Source organism: Dermacentor variabilis, chromosome 6 (genome assembly GCF_050947875.1).
Source record: "Dermacentor variabilis isolate Ectoservices chromosome 6, ASM5094787v1, whole genome shotgun sequence".
In the NCBI taxonomy this organism is placed as follows: domain Eukaryota; kingdom Metazoa; phylum Arthropoda; class Arachnida; order Ixodida; family Ixodidae; genus Dermacentor; species Dermacentor variabilis.
In genome coordinates, this window is record NC_134573.1 from 161,570,428 (window position 1) to 161,593,352 (window position 22,925).

The 22,925-nt window shown below is 46.8% G+C and overlaps 1 protein-coding gene across 11 annotated transcripts in view; it reads left to right on the forward strand.

Annotated features, from left to right (window-relative positions):
- The window catches only part of PMCA (plasma membrane calcium-transporting ATPase 3), a 376,386-nt gene that overhangs the window by 122,344 nt on the left and 231,117 nt on the right, over positions 1–22,925 (forward strand). For all 11 annotated transcript variants that reach the window (XM_075696519.1, XM_075696521.1, XM_075696522.1 and 8 more), the window contains exon 2: positions 2,167–2,243. The gene's annotated coding sequence lies outside the window, so the exon portion shown is untranslated. The remainder of the gene's footprint in view (positions 1–2,166; positions 2,244–22,925) is intronic.

The window sequence follows — 22,925 nt, forward strand, 5'->3', positions numbered from 1 at the left end:
GATGACGTAGGTCACCCGTCAGTATCATATGCTTGTGGTTAGAAGTATATATATATATATATATATATATATATATATATATATATATATATATATATATATATATATATATATATATATATATATATATATATATATATATATATATATTCATGCTCTTATTCATGCGTTGCAATTTATTTATTTAGTTTTTCTGCTTCTTTCTTGCTTTCTAGCCACGCGCGCTAACCGCCAGTGTGCTAAGTTAAAACCACCAAACTAGATAACGTTTCCCGCTGTTGTTCTTACTTTCTTTCTCTCTGTTCGTGTCTGTTGGTTTTGTTAATATATATATATATATATATATATATATATATATATATATATATATATATATATATATATATATATATATATATATATTAACGCATAAACCACTATGTTCAGTGCTTCCTAGTATACACGTTCTCTCAAATTCTGCAACGGAACTTGCGTCAGCGGCGCGTATTTCAGTCAGCGAGCATTGATTCACCGATTGATTGATTGAATAACGAATGAATAAATGACTGGTCGATTGGTTATAACTAATTAAAACTTTTTTTATTGATATCGATTTATCGGTACGTTATCGTGTTAAATCGAAGGAGAGCAAGGCGAAGGCGTTGCAAACACGTGACATAGTTCCACACTCGCATAAAACGAAGCAAATAAAGAAAACCATCTTTCCCAACTGTTTACGTATTTAGAACTAAGGGATACAGCAGCCAGCATGTTACTAAATATGAGGCTCTTTAGACGTAAGAAGTGCAGCAGTACAAACAATGTAAAAGCAATGATAATAACGCAGCATTCAAGATTTACTTATCTGCGTTGGACGCTTCTACTATTTTATGTCGAACGATGGATCAAAGTGGCCGTATATTGGCGTGCTCTGTATTAATTTTGACGTATTTGGTTTTATTGACCCAATGCACCCAAAGCTGAACGCACCAGCCCTTTCGCATTCCGCTCCTTATTGGAATGAGCAGGCCGCTGCTCTCAATGACGATGCCGCATTGAGCTACCAGTGCCTTAGATCGATGCCTGAGCCAACTATCCACCGTGGCAGGTAAACGTAACTTATAGCGCATACCTAGACAGGGACCAAATAACGACGAGGACAAGCGCTGTAGCCCGGCAAGGAATGGAACACTTAAATAAACCAACACAACATGTATGCGACATTTTTCTTGAACGCGTGGTGAATCTCGAATTAACACGTCGCAGCTAAGCAAAATTGGGATTACATGCGGCCTCTCACGTTTCATGCTGCTTTCTTTTTTTTTTCCAGCACCTCTTCTTGGTGGCCCCCTGAATTCGCTATTCGCCGTTCCTTCTTAACCGCTCGGGCAATATCTATATTTTGGAAATCAAGGCGTTCTCTTTTTTTTTTTTTCTTGTGACGTCTCTTCTCCCGACAGAGTCTTCGAGAATTTGTAACGAAACTCTCGTAATTATTGCAGCATATTTTAGCTGTCGCACAACTTTAGACCCGTGCTCTGGAGATTATACCAAGTGTCCCCCACGTGCTCATCTTGTTCAACACAGCATAACTTCAGCAACGTTTTGCACTTTATGGAGAATGTGTGGCCGGTGCGAAGTTCAGCACGCTTAGCGAGTGGTTAATCTGCATTTCGTCACGTTAATCGTAAGCTGAAATGAGGGTTTGAAATCTAACAAAGAGTTTCTCTTAGGAGTGGACGACTGAATGCAATTTCTGAGAGTGTTTTTGCGTGTTGCCACTCATAAAGTTACAGACCCTGTACTTTGACGAGAGAGAGAGAGAGTCATTAGTAAGAATAGTACGTACGAGGGGATTGGGAAGTGCGAAAGGGAGAAGTGTCTTATATAGTGTTCACATGCGTGTTGCCAACTTACTCCGTGATACTGCTTATCGTTTTTTTCCTTCCTTTTTTTTTGCGGCACTCTCGTTTCGAACGTCAATTTTGTCGCTTTGAGAATCACGTTTTTTTATCCGCATGCTGTCGACTCTATAAGGGGACAGGACTTCCGTGAAGTGGTTCCTGCTTTTTTTACTGTTTACTCTTTGCACACCTAGGGGAAACAAATGTTATTTATTTATTTATTTATTTATTTATTTATTTATTTATTTATTTATTTATTTAAAGTATTTGCCTCTTGTTGCAGGCATACACTGATGCGGCTCTGACAGGGATGAATTGTGCGACGAAGACATCCACGCTGGCCTTTCCACTTCCGATTCGGTGAGTACTTCTGTTTGCTCCTTCCTTCGGCTCGTTCTACAGGGCTGTCAAGTGGAAGAAGGTCTTTCATTTCGACGGAATTAAGGGGAGTCCTGTAGAAAACCGGGATCTGACGATTTTGGAAGATCTCTTCCCATTGTGATTCAATCAGTCTGTGCGCACAAGACGTTTAAAATTGCGACGAAATGTTCAGGTTAGACGGCCGCAGTTTCGCGAGGAAATGCGAGAGATTACGCAAGCAGCGGTTTCAAATGGAAAAGTTTGTTGTTAGCGCTTTTCTTCGGAGCCTCTTCGCGCACGCAGTCAACAACTGCGTCTATTGTCCGGCCCCACTTCAAGCACGCGGCCTACATATTCAAGCAAAGCGCGTCACGTTTCTTGCCCCTAAACAGTTTTTTTTTTCGTTTTTGCGATAGGCATTATGTAAAACATCGTTGGCCGCCTGCCTCTAACAAGATAAAGAAAAATTGAAAACGGCTACATAAGGCCCAGGTTTCGCGACCCTAGGGACTCCGGCTTTTTGAACAGCTTTGCCCTAGACGTTCGCGAAAATTGTAAAGCGTGTGAGACTGAAAATGGCTCGCGATGGCTCAGGCTTAAAGGCAGTATTAAGTTATTGTTCAAGCGGCTATTCTAGGCTGTATTATTGCTGGCAGACTTGACATGAAGTGGCGTAGGGGCTGTGTTTTCTTTATAGGATTGTTATAAATGGAAAACGAAGTACCGACTTCGTTGTACTATTGTGATGCGCGTGTCGGTGCTTGTCGCTTTTACCCAATTAGGCGTAAGCGCCACATTCTGGACGAATTATTTAACCAGTCTTTACGTCGAGTGATGGGGACGAGTGGTTTCGAGGCGCCGAGGGAAAGCGGACAGATGGGCGTGTCATATATGAGACCCGATCCAGTAGAACTCATAGATGGGTAAAAGAACCAAAATGATGTGCTCTTGTAAACGTTTGCCCCCTCTTGGGAAGCGTGGAAACTTGGTTGGGTTCGTGAGGGCTCACTTCGATGGTTTTCGCACCGTACGCATGCAGAGTCAAGGCTATAAGACGCACTTACAGCGTGAGAGAACGCTGTTTCACTCTTAGCCTAGTCTTTATTTTCATTTTAAGTCTGCGAGGGCGTGAACATCATCGATATGTGGCCCTGCCGGGATATTGCAGCGCTGTGGCCATGTGAGGCGAAGGTAATATGCGAAGAGAAAAAAAGAAAGAAGCAGTGTAGCAGGCTTACTGCGATAGCGACATTAAAGGGAAATGAGCCGAACCAGACCTGTGGGATAGCTTCTGTAACGTTGACGGAAAAAAAAATATATATATTTTTTTGATGCCACATGCGTGGCAGTACGCATGATCGAGTGCCGCTCGTCTGCGCATAAATATTTGACGTCAGTGTGTGAAATAAACCAGTTGAACGGATACCCGACGCAGGCTTAGTTCTTCCTGCGGTGCGCGACTTTTGAGCTAATTTGCATGTCCGTAATGGTCAACCAGCTCGCTCAACTAAGTGTGTTGACCATCTCTATACTCAACAGGGCAAAAAAAAAAAAAAAGAGATACGCAGCAATGGAAGTCCTATCGCAAGCATTGTTGTTCTTGCACGAGGCGCCGTTCGTACCCGCAATCAACTAGTCGTATAGAGGCAGCTGGCGGAAATGTTCCCGGTATCACAGTCGGTCGCGACGCTGACGCATCGCGCGCTTCTGAAACGAAATCGCGCGACGGAATTCCGGCAGTGAGAACGTCACGGAACACAATGGGATCACGTGCCCCGCTCGGCGCTTCGGTGCGGGGTCGTGCGTGTGAGCTTACAGTAAACAGACGCCGCTGCGCCGAGTCTTCACCGATTGGCGTTGAAGGAGGGACGCGTCATGCACGCTTGCGCGACCTCCGGCGACATGTAACGGCAGCGCGCGGAACGCCGCGCTAAAATGAGGCGCGGGTTCAATTTGCAGTGCCAGGATCATAGCGGTGTCTCATGACGTGGAAATTTGTTTGATTTGCAGTGCCCGTTCTCTAGCGCACAAGTACAATGATGTACAGTCGGCGGCGACATTTTACTGACCGCGGCATCGGAGAAATAGCTGAACACTTGCACAGCGCGAACACGTTGCACGGTATTAGTATTTCTGGGTTTTAATTATTTATTCATCAACGCCGTAAGCCTTGTAGGGCTTATACAGCAGTGGACATAAAAACATAGGCATGCGAACCACATAGTGTTGTGCGGCTTTACTGGCTACTGTCGCAGAGTGCACGGAAACTCAACGTCCTCTCACATCCTGCGGCCCCGCAATCTTTCGACGCCGACTGTACGTGAGGTTCCTTCATGAAATGCCAGAGTTCTGTCATGTACGTGTTCTGATTAACTATTGAGCCGTCTTCCGTAGTAAGCGGGAAATGCGCAGCCTCATCTTGATGCGCCAGGCAGAGATGTACATTTGCATACGGAACAGTTCATCACTTGATAAAGAATACTTGTAAATTTGCCTATGCGAAAATGTCGATGTAACGCGCCTCGCGTGTCTGACGTTTTAAGGCGAGCGTTTTGGTCTCTTCGCTCGCGCTATTCGCCGGAATCACTGTCCAACAATAATAATTAAAAAAAATACGAGAACAATCATCCCAGACAACCAATTGAGCACGTCTTCAAACGCACTGACTATGTCGTACATTCATCGCCAACTGATTTAAGTATTTATCATTGATTGGTAAACTTGACGAAAAGTGCGCTATCGCCCCGGCATCTCCACAACGTTAAAGAGCTGTAAGAGTGACAATAGTAAAGTGAATCCTTTCAATGTAAAGCGAAACCACGCTGTCGACCGTATGCGTCACTGTGCAGAAAGCGGCGCCTTGTACCCCTTAGTTATTAACTTGGATTCACGTTGGAGGGAAGCAGTCGAAGGCCCCTGCCTCGTAACCGCAGACTGCCGGTGCATTGCGGAGAAGCGTATCGCCGTAGTCAGGACTGCGTGTGTCTGGTGATGGGAAATTCGTTATATCCATTGCATGCCCGAATCGATTCGGTGTACACAATTTAATATGCATGAAATTCGCATGAAATTACGGCAAGAGCTCGCTATAGTCGTAACTGCCTCGAATGGTGCCAGTCGTTTCCTCGGCGGACGGGATACCGAACATACGTTTAAAGTGCAGTGGGTCACGTGCTCTTTTGTTCTCGTGACGTAATTTCCTGGCTGCACATTCGCGTTTACAGTCTGACCTACAGGTCTGCGGCAGGAACGGTAAGTACGTTTACTTCTAAAAAAATTCGCGAATATATTTGCCTACAGCTTCGCATCCTCAGCTCTGGCTGGCAGAGCAACGACCTGTAGGTGGCACAACCTGCTGCCCCCGTTTTATTACTGAAAAAAAAAGAAAAAAAGGGGGAACCGCGCTGTTCTAGGTTGTTTAGAGATAAGTATCATGGAACCTTGGCATTAGAACTTGTAAGAATAAAATTATGAAAGCACTGCTGCGCTTTGTGACATTGGCGATGGTTCGTGGGTGCGCGTGGATGCGCATTCACCGCTTTTTTTTTCTCCTAACATTCCGTTTTCTCTTCCTCAGTATTAAAAAAAAAAAGAAAGAAAGATGTTTCATATGAACTTTGAAACATCTAGTGTGCTATGGGAACCAACCAGCATTTCCATTTGGTTCTTCATCGTACTAGGCGAACAGCGCAGGTCTGACGAAGACGCAGAGAGGCACAAGAAAGGCACCCACATGGTACTGCAATTTCAGCAAAACTACTTCGTTAAGGGAGATGTGCACTGGCTTAGCGAACTTCATTTGTAACTCGTATACCGCCTGAATACATAATGGTATTTTATTAGTTTCCGTCTCTCTAGCTTATGTTGACGTTTTTTTTTCTTCTTTTATTAAGACGCACTAACTGTATTGTCCACCCGGCCGTTCTAAAAGCTTCGCGACAATGAATCTTCCCTCGGTTTGAAGTCACTCAGGCCAACTTGACCATACACAAAGTGAAGATACAAGAAATCAACATCAACATTTCTTACTTCTTCAACGGTACGCTTGGTGGAGACGAAGAAGACGAAGCTCCGCTCGCCCAGCCGGACGCCCGCGGTTCCTCTGGAGCAACCAGACCTCGGGTTCACAGTCCGAGGTCGCGTTCATTGAAGACCGGCGCGAAAGGCGACCGAAGACGAAGACGCAGCGGCGCAGAAGCCGTTCTCAGCCCTCGGCGCGGCGAGGGACGCCTGCTGTTCTCGATCCTCCGGAGACGGCCGAGAAGCCCACGAGCCACCGGTGCCAAATTCCACCACTGGCCCACGTTGTGGTTCGCGCAGATGACAGCAGTTGTCGTCGCGTTCGTCGCGGGAGCTCTGGTCGCACCGACGTACGTGCTACGAGTCGCCCAGCCTGCTGCAAAAGGGGCACGCGATGGCCGCGCCATGGACATCGATGACATCGGCAACGGCACGAACATCACCACTGCGCTGCTCGGGAATGGATTCGGTGCTGCATACTTGGCCAACAGCAGGCGGGTAACGTGTGCGGCAGTGGTGCGCTGCTCTGGCTCCTCTTTCACCGGCAGCGGCAAGCCCATCCACGTAAGACGGAGTCTCACCCTTGAAAGAAAGCTGGCGAACAGCAAAGTCCGAAGCACCTCTCAAAGTCGGTGCCTGGTGCGGGGCCCTAGGACGAGCAACCCCTCCGCAGCAGTTTGCTGCGGCCCCGAAGATAAAGGGAACTGTCGGGAAGTCCTCCGAATAAGTCTGGACAACTTCAGAGCCGCTTATCAAATGTCAGGACTTAACTCTACCGCCCTCTCGCGGAGAAGCTGACTTCATCTAGCAACGACGAAGACCGGTCGCCGCTGGTTGAACCTGGTTGCAGCTGATTGCCGCTTATTGAACTGTAATTTATATCCCATGTCAATATATGCCAGTTTAAACGCCTGCCTCTGTCTCATTCACGTAACAGTATCATCCATGTCTGACTCTTTATTCGCATACGTTATTTTATTGCGATTCCTTGGGAATTTCACTGTTCTGAAAGCGCAGCGCCGTGTGTGCTTCTCTTCGTGAGACCAGCGCCGTTTCCCTGGATGGATAGACAAGAATTTTACTTGAAACCAATGACTGGTAGTTTCTTCAGGTGCGAGAGGCGACGGCAGTTAGTCGGCCCAGAGTCCCTCCTCCCTGGCAGCTGCCTCTGGCCGCCCCGTGGCCCAGACCTGCTCGTCCGGGTCGGAGCTGTTCCCCTGTGGGATGAGCCGAATAGTAACTCCGCCTATTCGAAATGAACGAGAAAAAGGGGAACCTAAACGGTCCAATTTTTTTAGTGACAACGAGATACGTATTGGCAACAGAAACTGAAGTAAAAGAACGCATATGGCAAAGTAGCTGTTGTAGTGTAGGAACGATAAGCTCAAGGAAAGTGAAAGCGGAGACGAAAAAACTGTTTGCCGACGATGGGTGCCGTACCCGCACATTCTACATGGAGGGTGTGCGTTACACAGCAATAGCTGCTCAGCATATTACAAGTATCAGTGTGTGAGAGAGAAAGGCTACTTATTGCTAGGCAGAGAGTTTTGCCGGCGTGCATACTACCGCAGACGTGACAATCTGCACAGAGGGGGGGAAAGTGAATTAAATGTTTCCAGAAGGGAGTACGGCCGACGCCGCCGCTGCCTCGGATGCGCGGAAACGAGCTCCATCTCGTGGTACTGCAAGGAACTCAGCGGTGTACGGGGCGCGCGCACACACAGGAGTGCGCACGTACTTCAAATTCGCGCGCTCGTCTATTTTGCTGTGGATCTCTACCTGCGTGCGTGAACAGGTCAAGTTCTTTAGTGCCACCTGCAAATGTTGGCGGTCCGAGTGGCGAGAAACGGTCACAAACGACTTGAGAGTTCCTAGATGAGGGCTCGCACAGAGGGACATTTTCACCAAGTATTCCCTGGGCGTCTCCATACAATGCGCTCTGGACTCTCGTGGACAGGCCTTGTGCCCGCGTTACCCCCCCCCCCCCCTCGTTGTAGCAACGCAGAAAATGCACCATATGCCTTAGCGTACTCACTTGCAGCAGCACAGAGAGGTGGTGTTAAAGTGGCAATGCATGCGACAACGTACATTGGCAAGTACATAATAATTTGCGTATGTAATACCCGAAGAGCATTAGTTATTAGTACTTAATTTTAAAACGGGTTTACAATCGAGAAATAATTCACCGACGATCACAATACTCCCTAATGCGAAGTTTGAGCGCACATCTATACGTGTTTTCATTACGTGTGTCAATATTATGTACTATGATTACATGGTGTTAGAATCGGGGCTCAATCCCATCGCTCGTAACCCGTTGTCAAGATTGGACAACGGGTTACGCTCCGCGTTGCTGCGCTCCGCGTTGGCTTTCACCTTTCGCTGTGCTCGTTCGCACGGTTACGTCGCCGAGGTACGACGCCGACGCTCAACGCAGGAACGAGCGCCTGAGAGCGGCGCTCTAAAAAATAGAGCAAAGAGCAGGCTGTTAACTTTCACCAGAAACTGGTGCACAACGCCTCCTCTCTCTTCAGGAAGGAGGGAGTGGAAACATTGAATTGGAAGATAAAAAAAAAAGGGAAGGAAAGAAAGAACCAGATGACTCATCGTAAAGACTAAAGTAAAGAAATGGAAAGCAATTATGTACGGCAGTAGGAAGAAAGAAATGGTGCACATCGCTCTTTTAAAAGAACGTTAACAAATAGACGAAATAATCCCCGAGGTCTCGTCACTCGCTGCCAAAAAAGAAAAAGGGTAATAATTTTTCATGATAAAGGGATACATACGGGTTAAATAAATAGGTGCGTTATAAACAGAATACGAAATAAATAAATAAATAAATAAATAAATAAATAAAGCCGTTTACAACTGACAGCTGAAATTATAGAGAAGCGAAAGGGATAAAAAAAAATAAAGAGAACACGTTTGATAAGGCGCTTAATATTAACAAGAAAGATATCGTTTGCGCCAAGAGACGCAATACGGCCATTGTCGGGCACATCGGGCTTGTAGTAAACACCTAACAGGAGGAGCTAGCTATTCGACGCAAGAAAGTGTCGTGTCTCTTTCAAGCTGATCCGCCTCTTGCTTTCCTATCACTCCCCGCTGTTTTGCGATCGCATTGGCGCGACGAGCCTGCCACCTTCCCGGCTCTTGTCTCTCTCTCTCTCTCTCTCTCTCTCTCTCTCCGAAATCGTGTAAACTTTCCTTGTCACAAAGTGATGTACCGACTCCACGGGTTTTCTATCGATCCTAACACTGGTTCGTACACTACTGCAGATCTTTATTTCCGTTTTTTTTTCTACAGTTGCGCCCGCGCGAACGCTGCCTGTTTATCGACGGATGGAAAACAACAACAATGGGGAAAAAACGCTGGCCAAAAGACACACCATCCGTCTTAAATTCGTTTCACGGAACGCCTCTGGCACCGAAGCAAGGCTAAGTGTTCGTGAGTGGAGAGCGATATCCTTTACCTTTCGTTGCGTCTTTTTTTTTTTTTCATCTCGTATGGCGTTCGCTGTTCTGCGGCTCCAAAATTGAAAATCTGCGGAGAGCGGTCATCGCATCGAGAAGGTTGTGCTTCCGAGACGTATTGACGGCTCGCCGAGGATCGATACTTCATTTCGCGGATCTCCATGAAGGCACTCGAGAAAAACCGACTCCCGTGCCAGCTATGGTCGTGTGTGTTGATTGTACGTTTGTGCGTGCGCTTTTTCCTTTTCTTTGTGTGTTTGTTTTCACGTTCTTGAGGGAAGGAGGAGCAGAGAAAGGAAAAGCAGGAAAAGGTCAACCAGACGCACGCCCGGTTTGCAACCCTACGCAGGGGAAAGGACGATAAGGGATGTGTGTGTGTGTGTGTGTGTGTGTGTGTGTGTGTGCGCGTGTGCGTGTGTGTGTGTGTGTGTGTGCGTGTGTGCGTGTGTGCGTGCGTGCGTGTGTGTGTGTGTGTGTGTGTGTGTGTGTGTGTGTGTGTGTGTGTGTGTGTGTGTGTGTGTGTGTGTGTGTGTGTGTGTGTGTGTGTGTGTGTGTGTGTGTGTGTGTGTGTGTGTGTGTGCAGACGCCGGGATAGGTGGGGGGAGGGAGGTGAAGAGATTCGGGAATGCGTTCTGTGAACACTGTAATTTTCTTTATTATCGCGATGTGTGCGGTATGACCTCAGGCGCTACCTACGCGCAGTTTAGTCGGGTTCGTTGCACGACTTCATCGCTCAGATTTGCCGTGCCCCGCTTGTTTATTCGTATTATTTATTAAATTTGAGTGAGTGTTTGTGATAATGGTAACGAAATGAAACGCTGCGATGGAGTAGTTTCTCTCCTGTTCTGTACTGTTCGAGCTCGGCCTTATATGAGTATGGCTTCTGCTTGTTCCCGGATAAACCATGTTGCTTTCATTGTCATCACTATTATTGTCGTCATTCATTATTTAGACATCACGAGATGTTCGTATTTATGCTGTTTTTAAAATGATGAAGCTAGACTCATTCCGCTAATGAGCACAAGCTTTTCTTTCTCTTTTACTCTACGGTCGCGTTAATTAACTCATTTATTAACTCTGGGTCGTTGTTGACTTTACTTTATTTTCTAATTCACCGTAAAATATTAAATGACAATTTCGTCAATAACAGTACAGGAGGATATAGAACGACGTCATTTTTTTTCTTGATCTTTTTTTTTTGTTTATATGATTTATCACTAATTTAGTGTATTGGAAGCCCTCTCGCCGTGCTTCGTAAATGAAGACTGCGTTATTATTGAAGGAGCTTTTTAAACACGTCGACAGCGATTTAAAATTTTTCTGCGGTGCCCCTAATTTGCATAAAACTTAGAAATATCCTAACGTGTTTTCTTAGTGCGTACCCGATTCCTGTGAAATTTGATTTCGGCACGATAAGTCGTTTCAAAACGCAGATCGTTTTAGTTTGACGATAAGCAAATAGAGCACTAAGTACCACAACTTCAATGATTTCTTACAGTAACCCCATACAACCAGCATGTCCTAAATTGAGTGCGTTTATGTCTACGCGTCCTTTCTTTTAAATTTAAATCTTATTTTGAAATTGCCTGTGAGAGAGGACGGTGTTCCGGATTCCTATGGTATTTATGGAAAAGGCGGGCGGGTATTGACTGACAAATATCAGTGTCCAGGTTGCTAACTGAAAACATAAGCTTTAGATGGTCCTCTCAGCGAAAAAAAAAGCCGGTGTATGTAGCACCGAAACGGCACCTAAAGCTGCAACGCCACGTCATCAGCGCACCTCGTCGGAGCCTAGTGGGCGAAAGGGGGCACCTGCTGTTTCCCTAGCGCGCCAGGTGTTGCGTAAGGGGAGAGGGCATCGCCGCAACGCCACGTCAACGGGCTCGAAACATCGCCGGGATCATCTTAGGGACCCTGTACTGAGGGTTCCTCCCACACTGCTCTCGCCATTCAAATATTATTAATAGAGATGTTTTACTCTCTCTCACACTCGCTGTCGCTCTCGAAAGCCGGCGCGGACGGGAACGCCGCGGTGCTGGCGCGTGTTGACCGAGCCAGCACCGCGAGCTGCTGCTGCTGCTGCTGCTTGCTGTCTCGGGCAGCACGTATCGCTATGGTACGTTACTTGCAGCGCAAAACTAGGAAAGAACCGCGCAGCGGCGTTCAGTCGGACATTAATGCTTTCGCATTCACAACGTGTGAGAAGCGCTTAGGTGTCCTCGGATTTTTTTTTTTATTCACTTTAAGTCGCATGTTACTACTACGGAGTAGTAGTACAGTCATGGCTGCTTATCAGAAATGACTGCATCTACTACACGTACGCAAGTACCCAACAACCTAACGGGAGGATGACCGCAGTAGCTCAATCGCAGACCATCGCACACGTAATGCAAAAAATGTGGATTAGCCTCCTCATCTGCGGCGAATTACCTTTTTGTCGGAGTTCATTACCCTTTTCTACATGATTTGTAAATTTCAATATGAAAAAAGCAAGTAACAGTAATTTCTTGCGACTCTGGCGAAGTTTTCAGTAGCGCGTAGAAAGAGCCTCTTCAGGTTATCTCCGTAGTATAGACGCAACCAACGGTGATTGTCTCCTGAAAAGGAAAGCCATGACCGCGTAGTCCAATACGACGGTTGTCGCACTAGCTGAAAAAAAAAAGTGTAAGGAAAGCTGGATGGCGTGTGCTTGAAGCAGAGAGAGAGAGAGAGAGAGAGAGAGAGAGAGAGAGAGAGAGAGAGAGAAAACTGGTATGGTGATAGCGCGCCGACGCAAGGGTTGGAAGAGGAGGTGTGGTTTCGGGTGGCCGTAGCGAGTGGGTACTTGAATCGGGGCCAGCGCATGCGACGACAGCGCCTCGGTTCGCGCAGCGGCGGTCGCTGGCTCTGTCGCGTCGTCCCTATCGATTTCCAATTACGCGGTTGCCGCTGTACGCAAATGCAGTTTTCCCGAAGGAGAAGCAAGGCCGTCGCCGTCGGTCGGACACTGCTGCGCTCCCGCGTCCTCTGGTTTCCTTCCTTTCCGCTCCCCTTTCTTCCTCCCTACGGACCCAACGCGCGTCCCCAATCCTTTCCCTTCGCATTTCGCAAAGTCTCCCCAATCTCCTCATTCCATCGGGCTCCTGCCTCCCTCATCAAATTTTACCCTTTCTCTCCCTTTTCAGAAGGAGTTGGGGTACGGGTGGAGGAAAAGGGGCGATATTTCCCTCACTCTAGGGAGGGACTCCCTTTTTACACATGCGGCGTTTACTGGGGTGTCGTCTGCTCGCTCTTTGCCTTCTGGTTGAACTGCTGTTCCGCCTCGCTTCGGTGACCACTTTCTTGGGAGATGCTCGGTAAAAGGCTGGAAGAAGTGGGGGGGGGGGAGGCGGTCGCGTGAGGCAAAAATTGTTTTTGGGTCTTGTTCGCGCCGGTCGTTTGCGACAACGAGCGTGATAGAGAATCCCGTCGCCCTGTATTACGGCGCCGGCACGCGCTGTCTTCGCTGTAGGGTGGTCAGCCTGTTTGAATGCCGTCCCCGCTACTCGCGGATCTCTACCCCCTCGCCCTTTCCCGCACCGCTGGTGTTTGTGGCCGCTCGCGGCGGGGCTTGTTGCTGAAATGGCGCTTCATGCCAGCGCAGTGGCGGTGGTTGTGTCGCGGCTTCTTTTGTGAGTTTCGATGGTTCCGTTGTAGAGGGTGCGAAAAGAACAAAGCGAGAACGTAGTGGCAATCAAAATAAAACCTGTTTGGCGCACGGAACAACACGAGTAAGATCTCAGTATATATAATGTACAATATGTATAATAATGGAGTACACGTATACGCATAGAATACAAGCCAAAGAGTATGCTTTGACGCAAGTCACCGAAAAAAAAAAACTGACTATAAACTCTGTTTTGTGTGTGTTGGCATTCCTTTTATTAATGCGAAAGCATTGCATATCTCACGAGGCAGAAAATGCGGCGTGATCAATTGATGGTTCCAAAAATGGCTGACGGCGTGAAGAGTAACAACACGTTTAAAAGGCTCTGATTGACGTCAAATTTCTCAGGGAGAATCCCGTAAACAATGGTAATTAATGGCTTTGAAAAGAAAATTTGGGTCTGGTTGGAAATCGAATCCCACATGGACATGGGTGAGACGCCAGTCGAGCCTCGCTCTGTTGTTGTCAGCCTTTGCTCGCTAGATTAGTTCGAACTAATCTAACCTGGAGGTGAAAACGCCACAGTTAGCGCAGCACCAAGTGGGATTTAGGTTAGTCTCCCGTTTTCTGCTTGCGCTACCTCGATTTAACGTAGACTTTTTATCAAGAAATAGGTAAGTTCTGTTTGTTTTTATACACTATCCATTGACTCCGTAATACTTTTGACCGTGAATTGTGTTGGGTTGGATGATATTTTTCGATGTGCTTTCTATTGACTGTATAGACAACTTGACACTGGTTTTGTTCAGGTTATATTTCCCCGCAGACTTTCAGTATGCGCCTAACAGGGTTACATCGTACAGGATTCAGTCGATCAAATTTCGCGGCGTTCGTGTGATATTACCCTTTGTCCTTTTTCCGATTTTTGTTTTTGTTTTCTCGGCGCGTTCGGAGGGTGCTCCGCAGACGAAGCATTACCGTGATCGCGAACGTGCTTCTCCATCTTTGTGCCATCGTCGTATATGCGTGGTTCTTGGCGCCGCATTCTCTCGTGAATGCGGAGAAAAGCATTCGCGAAGACGGCCGCGCTCTTCTGCGATTCTCGTAATCGGAGCTTTGCCTCGTGGCTAAAGTATAGTGTTTCTTTCCTTCTTTCGCTTACTTTCTTTTTTTTTTTTGGGGGGGGGGGGGAGCCGAAATTGTTGGGAGCGCTTGGAAAGAACGGGAAGCCCCGACTTCTAGAAAAAAATATATATACGTATATATATTACGGTATTCTTCACAGGTGTCACGTGCAAAGAAACCCATTTGTACTACGCTATGGCTACGCGCGGCTCGTTTCCTGCTCGACATTGCATTTGTGTCGCCTTCTTTTTTGTTTGTTTGCTTGAGATGTCAGATGATCGGTGAGTGAGCGAGGGAATCAACTTCTATTGGGTCCAGCAAAACGCGATATAAGGCGCACCCGGCTACTCCCACGACGGGACTGACAGGTCTAGCCTGCCGGCCCGATCGCCCCTCCATATACTGACGGTGGCGTAGAGATGTCAGATGATGGGTCTCCACGCGACTATCAGTATATTATGGGGCAGGCTCGAAAACGTTCAAAGATGTACCTGCACTCGTTCGCGCGTCGCTCAGCCTACACAGTGCGCCAAATAATAGAGAGATGCTGCAGTGACGCGAAGTTGCATACGGCCACTTGCCCGTGCCCCGCAGAATATTCGCTCACCGTGCTCACTTCGCCGGAAATGCAGTTAATGTTTCGAAAGGAGAGTGCCGGCACCAAATTGTGGAAGGGCGCAGAACAGAGCCGTGAGTATACGGTTTCTTCTTTTTTTTTTTTTTTGCGCGTTCCCGTTTGTGGCGCTTCGAGGGAATGCTGTAAAACGTGGCAAGCGTATGCCGCGAAAACGCGACCGTCAAGGCTACACTACACAGGTGCGCCTGTTTGCTGGAGGGCTGCGGGCTGCTGGCTGCAATTTCCCGAAGCTGCAGTTTACATGCAAGGCTGCAGTTTCCCGAGGATCGCGTCGTACCGTTTGCTTCGACGTCGGTGTTTGCTTGCGCTTCTGCGATACGAAATTTAAACGCAGCTGCGTTGCAGATACTGCGCTGCGTTTTTAAAGGCGCGCTAAGGAGAAAACGCGCCGGAGGAAACGCAATGAGCGTCCTCGGCACGTTCACGCCAGGCATGTCACTCATATCGAGTCAAGTATGGGCTTCATCTTAAGTTACGCTCCTGAATTACGGCGGTAAGTCTGTTTTCACTTATGAGGTATTATTTCCAAAAATCTATTTTTCCTTTTTTTTTTGTAAAATGCCGTACGAGGTTTATTATTCGAAAAAGACAGCGAACAATTCTTTTTTCGCCGTACGTCACTGTGACGTCAGGGACTTCAAAGTATTTTCTGGTATTTGAGCCGTTGTTGCGCCGTAGAACTTCTCGAATCTTTGTAAGTTCAGTTTTTGACTGTTTTGGAATACAGTGAAGTCCATCCTGTTTAGTACAAAAAATTAACTGCGCTTGAGCGGACGCCGTCGGACATTTTTGCTCTTAATAGCCGGAAGTGTAGCTAACTAGTCCAGCTCAAGCTTTCTTTGTTTTCAATTTTCTTTCTCTAGCGTTCTTTTGTTTTTATGTACCTTGTTTCAACAGCTCGTGTGCTTGGCGCACTCCGTACGCTGCGTTGCCGCGATCGTTGCGATAGCTCTCTGGTTCACAGCCGAAATCGACGTGTGAGGCTTTTGTTTATATTTCTTGCTGACTTTTTCTTTCTGTTTTTGCGTCCCCTTTGTTGCGCGAACGCGATTGTTGTCGAAGAAAAAAAAAATACGGAACGTCTGAACGACGTGGCGCCGCGTGAATGACGTGCGCATAGGCTGCTCGGAATCGAAATAAAATTGTTGTCATTCTGTTGACTACGCTTATTTACGGCAATTCTGGCGACCCTGGTTGTTCCGTAAAGGTATGTGGGATACCAATAGAGAGAGCGAAATTATAGATGGTCGAAATAACGGGTCCGGAAGACATAAGCCTTAAAGGACTATGGAGTAACGACTGGTTGCGGGATGAACTCGTCAACCTTTCATTAAAAGTTGAAAAGCTGCGTTCTGTTAGTACTTTCCTACGAAGTCGAAACTTGGACGTTAACGCAGAACATTTCAGCGAAGCTAAGGATGGAGTTGTGAGCAAACGGTAACTGACAGGTAAACGGGTAGGCCATATTCCGGTAGATAATAAGAAGGACGAGTGGAGTTGCACGGATTAAGTAACGTGTAGAACAGATGTCGATCGGCCTGCCAGAGTAGCACGAGTCGGGTGTCAAAGGAAGGGCGGCAAGATGGAATGAGAACGAAGCTCGTATGAATTTGATGACGTCGGCGGACTAGAGAAAATGATAATTACAGACGCCAGGAAAGGGCCTTCGTCCTCTGCAGTTAACCATAGCCGATGGTGGTGATAATGATGGTAATGAGTGCGATAACGATGATGATGGTGAGTAGGAGGAGGGAGAGCCGGATCCTAACTCCTGTCTAGCGCCAGTGTGTTCTGACCAATTAAAGTACTTGTTCTATTCTTGTTTTCCGGTTTTTCCTCCAGAGTATCGACAACCCTTCTCCTGCTTTCCATTGTCTTGTTTTCATTCGCTTTAGCTCAAGTAGCCAGCTCGTTAGGACTGGCGAGCTTCCTTCGTCACGCTCGGCGGTTTTTTCTTTATCCGTGCCCGTATCGACATCCTCCTCTCGAACAAGAAAAAGAGAAAGGGCAATTGACGAAGACTTGCGAAATGAACTGAGTAGATGCGAAGGAAAGAAAGAAACGGCGAATCGCCCTCTGCGGAGACACTCGCAAAACAAAAATCTCTCTCTCTCTCTCTCTCTCTCTCTCCTGCATTGCCGGGGTTACGCTGGCGTCATTTCCGGTGCACCGTTGGTTGGAACGTAACCTCCTCCTCTCCTGCGCATTCCTTTTCACTTTGTTTCTTGACTGTTACTCTTGTACATGAGCTCCTTTTGCCATCGATTTGTTTGGTCGATTTCCTCGTACGGCTTTCTTTTTTCGTTCCTGTTTGCGTTCCTGTTTATTGTTCCGTCCGCTCTTTCCTTATGCGTGTCTTCTTTCTCTTTAGTGAGTGTTTCTGTGCTGTACATTTTTCTTTTCTGTTTTCGGCCTACATATGAGTAGCGCTTTTGCCTGGGTTATTCCCGAGAGTGCGGGTATTCGCTGCTAGACTGCGATGCTGACGCTGCGGACCGTACACTAGTTTGGTGCAGTAAGTGAAGCCTGTGTAAGCCTATATTACGTACGCGATCGTACGCGAACTTAGTTATTTTGACGATAGGCGAGTCCTCCTTTCCTTTGTTTCTGCATCCAGACAGATAAGAGAGGGCAACTTGAAGGTCTGTCAACCTGGCCAGGCTTCACCGCGAGGAAAAAAATAAAATGAGACATCCATGACCCTTGAGGCGCGTGAGAGGGAACAGCCGAATCTGTTCGAGCAACGGTCACTTGTGGCGTCATGGATTCCAACCTGAGATTTAAATGTGTGTGATATAGGTTCGACAGTGAACGTTTACTCCTGTGGATGTTTTTGTTACTCGCGGTAAGGGAAGTAGCGGCGAATCAGCAGCGCTAAGTGGCAGTGGAGAGTTTCTGCATTGTCACACCATATCCGCTGTCCCGTATCCGCCGTTCCGTATAATGCGGTTATCCTTTGCCTCATATGGTGCCCAGTTTTGCTGGGTGGCGAGATCGCTGGATGGTAAGCTCGTACGATTATGCGGAGTGAATTAAGCTGTGACAATATGTTTTTACGATGAGCGATGTTTGCAGGTGTAAAAGTACCCGCAGCTACTGAACATATACTGTGACGAAGCCATAATAGGCTCGTTTTTTCTTCTTTTTTTGCTGGGAGAATCGTAGGTCACAAGAGGTGTTTTAAGGTATTCAGTTACACTTTATCACATGTACGCGAACTTAACTATGTGCTGTCAGGCCGTGTTCAGAGCATATCACTGTACTCTCCCATTCTGTTCTCTATCACTGATCCGTCAATGATGGCTTTGGGTGTCCGGCGCACATTTATGAAGCTATCATTTCTTCTTTTATTTAAAACTCTTTTACTCAACCCGAAATGCCGTGTCACATGAAAGCGTTTTGATAGTACTGTGGTTAAACACGTCACCGCCAGATGACACCACATGCGCTGCTGTTTAGTGTTCACATTAACACGAAAGAGGTGAGACTTCCGTTGTATCGTTGGAAATCGACCAAAACCCACTTGCAGGCAAAAAAGAAAGCCTTGTCAGCTCAACATATATTCTTGTTTAATTTAACAGAATCGCAAATGCCTTTCTAATAGCCTCACAGTTTCCCGACGTTTATATGAAAAAAAAAGAAAGCATAAAAATATTTTCACATTTTACCGTTGTACGAGTCTCAGTAATAAAATTAATGCGCTTAAAAGCGTTATCTTCTTGCGAATCGAGATATAAACCCAGCCTAGCCTTTTCGAGTCGTAGTCGTGGTTGAATGTCTGTAGGCTCTGTTCTCACCTCTATTAGTATAGTGCAGAACATGAGGTCAAGAAGTTACGGCCCTCAGTGGCTGGAGTCGCTTGCGGTGTGGGCAGAAGAGATGGGTCGTCCCTATTGAGTCACGTGACCTCAAGGAAGTATACTGGAGGTATTCGAAACACCAACCCTACGCCTTTCCTCGGAAGAAAGGATCGGCACCCACGACAAGTGTTCAAGACTGTTTTACCGAAGTTTGTTGTTAAAACCTGTGAATGTTAAAAAAAAAAAGAAAGACTATTTGTCAAATGAATTTGCGCATACCCCGTCATACGTGTTTGAGAGCTCTTGAAAGCAGCGTGTTCCGTTGCCCTATTCGTTTACCTAGCATAGTTTATCCTTATACCGAGTCTCTACGCTTGCTGTAATCGGTGAGGACAAAGGAGCTAACATTCAGGGAGCAACAGTGAGCTAAAGGAGCTTCCTGTTTTCATCCCTGTAATAGCGGCACGTCTACCTTTCTTGCTGCCAAATTTATTCAGAATTAATAATTCCGAAGTTTTACGTCAAAAAGCCAAATAGCTTGCTTATCAAGAAAACGCTGCAGTAGTGAGGCTCCGGAATGATTTCGACCAGCCGGGATTGGTGAACGACCGCTGACTCCCGGGAAAAACGAAATTTAAAAGTTTGGTGCGGTGATTGTACGACGCCACTTAGCCGCTTAGACGATAGCTGCTGCAGTACTGCAGCGTTTTAGTGGAACTTAGCGTATAATCGCGTCGCCGTTGAGCGTTCGCGTCGTGCTTTGTGAGAGAAGACGAAATGGGAAAGCAAACTAAAATAAAATAATAATAATAATAGGACTCGACGCTCCGCATAAAGCGGTGCGCGCACTCTGAGGAATTCCAGAGCGCCCCTTTTGAGTTTGAAACGCCGCTCGGAAAAAGCCGTAGTTGCTGGTATTTCCGGAAAACTTTTCAGGCCCTGCAAAGCTTCTCTTTCTTTGCTATCTCTCAGTTCACGGTTTTGTCTCTTTTTTTGGTTTGCTTGTAGCCGCTTAGACGACCTCCTGGCTGGTCGAGTATTATGTCACGTTACTTTTGCACGCTTCATTACTTTACTTTTGGTCGCGGCATCGCGAATGCGAGCGATGAAGACGTGAGCGTAGAAAGAAGACTTTCGCTGTTCACGCTCGTTTTCGCTGCGCCGAGGTATGCGGTGAATTTGTTGAACGTGACACACACGCTGTATGTATACCGCTCAAGCGGGAGTCACTGCGAAGAAAAAAAAAAAAAAGAGGCGTGGTGCCGGGCCGTTCGCCTTTAAATAAATTCCTGGCAACGGCGAGGTTCACGAGGGTTGCAATGTGGGCTTGTTGGTAGCGCATCTTGAATAGGCGTATGGTAGCGCGATTGAAAGACAGGACAAGACAGGACACGAGTGTTGGAAGTTAGCTCTGTGTGCGTCCCTGTGTGTCTTCTTTTGTACTGTCCCTTAATCGCCCTGTCATGCACCTATTCAAAATGGCAAGGTGCAGGGCGTGGGTGGCGAGGTTTTATAAAGGGGTAATGGCCTCTCAGGTCGCGTATTCTTGCTTTAGCCAAATTATCGTAAATAAGACTGGGACTTTCTTTTTTTTAAAAGGTGGCAGTCCCGAGTGTATGACCTTCCCGAGCCTTGAAATCTGCGGAGGACCTTCGAGGCGTCTGCGTTCTTTCTTGGCTCGTGGAAGGGCGCGAAATGTGAAGCACACTCGAAACAGACGAGAAGGAAATTAAGAAACAAGTACGCAGGTATGCTAGCGTTCGCGAGCCACTACTTCATTGCTGGATGCGGTCCCAGAATGGGGTTTGATCGCCACGTATAGTTTTGCCGAAAGTGAAGCTTGATGCAGCTTTCTAGCCTCTCCAAGAAGTCGAACTGAACGTGCCGTGCTCAAAAAATATCGCATACCAAACTGGCAGGAGTTGAGTAACGAATTGCTGCATTGCGCGCGAGTCGTTGACGCCGCGTCAGCGCTCGTGCAGTTGTGCATCGGGCCACTGCAGGGCCAGTGTAGTTTGTAACATCGCTCGAAACGTTCCAGCGAATTTTCCGACACCCTCGAAGTACTAGAGGGTACTCCTGCAATTTGATGCGTGTTTCATTTTGCAGTGATTGTGAGTGTAACATAGACCCTTTAACAAATTTGTTGGGTCCAAAAAGTGGGTACTTTGCAATTGTATACGTTCATTATGTTAAATAAACTTTCAAACCACCCCTAATATCCCCTACCCTCTCTCTCTCCAAGAGAGAGAGAGAGAGAGAGAGAGAGAGAGAGAGAGGGAAGCAGGACCATGCATAAGCCGTAGGTAATATTTTAATTGCACGGAGTCGTTATCAAGGGATTAGAAGCCATAGCGCTCGTGACAACAAGTGTAGTCTGGCTGCACAGTGGAGCAGAGCCTGTGCTAACTACACTGCTCCAAAGCAACAGAGACCGAAGGACAATGCGCTCGTCACGTCAGTTCAATCCGGGACAACTACAAATCCTGTCACACCCAAGGGTGTCTTCGTTGCACTTTGCAAAGACAGTTAACGTTTTTGCTCCTGCGAGCCATACCACCTTGATGGCATTTAAACTCGGGAAGTTATGTGGGAAATGAAGTGTTTTGTTTTTTTCGCAAATGAAGTGGGGCAATAGACTAGGATTAAACTGAAGGTAAACTACAGGCGATGGCTACAGCAACGATAACTTCAATGAATGGCTTTACTCGAAACAGGGTGTACATATGCGCACACACTGACGAAGAACTAATGGAATGTTGTCATGCGCGCACCATGTGAAATTAAATAATTCAACTCTTTTACGGAAGCGATAGGAATGGCGTGCGGTCGTCCACTGGAGACCCAAACTCTCAATTTTCATTGCTTCATTAGTGTAACCTTGTGAAGTCGCGTTTCTCGACACTACCCAGGTCAATCGAGAGTAAATATGTTCTTTGCCGGCAGCGACGCACCTATGATTACTTATTTGTTTATTTATAGCGATGCTTTATATTACTGTTGTAGCAACACTGCTTAAGCACATACGAGTCGTATTACTTCCATTGTGTGAGCTATCACCACCAAAACGAACGCAGTAAGTGAAGCGGGCTTCTCCCCATAAACGCTCATGTTGTGAAGAAGCCATTTCTGACGAACGCTTTTCTTTCTTCTTTCTCTTTCTTTTTTTTTTTTTTTTCGGACGAGCCTAAGCGCTCATGAAGGGACAACTACACCTAAACTATCGCCTGTAAGAGCAGTTCGCCACTAGTGGAGACGACGCTATGCTTGCTGGAGCTTTAGACGAATGTGTAGGAAATATCAGGCGTGGGTAATTGTTATTTTAAAGCAATATGTGCTGTTGGATCGAAATGGAATCGCAACAGTATATTAAAGAACTACGTTAGCATAACTGGTTTTATCGTCAGTGCTTTTATCATTGCTTTATGCAGCATGGCAAACAGATGGTGTCCTCGCCGCTGACCCATAGTCTGTACCTTCGTCACACCGGCAGTTCTTTTAGCGTTATTTGTCCTCTGGCGTGACAGAATTTTTCGATACTGCGTTTTATTGGGCGTGCCTGAGAAACAAGTAGTGTGGTACATCACAACTGTATAAGGAGAATGAGCGTGTCTAGTTATCGACAATCATATTTTGCACGCGATAGTAAGTTATACGTAGTCTTTCCACGGTTTCGTGAAGCCTCTTGTCGGAAGCATGTTGTGTGTCGTACGTGCCTCCGCGATGTTTGGTCACGTAAAATTGTACTTGCGACAGCAGGGTATCTATGCTTAGTGTTTGCACTGGTTGGTGTCATCTCGTCCGAACTGGGTCATGGCCGATTACACCATAAAAGAAAACAAAAAGAAAACTGACCGAGAAAGGTGCAAAGGTGTGCACTGAAATCGTCTATGCAGCAGCTGACATTCATTAAGGGTATTCCAGATGGCACCACAAGACCCCGCTACCGTCAACGATCTACCGGCGCTTATTATTATTCACATTTGGTCTCTAAACAAAGA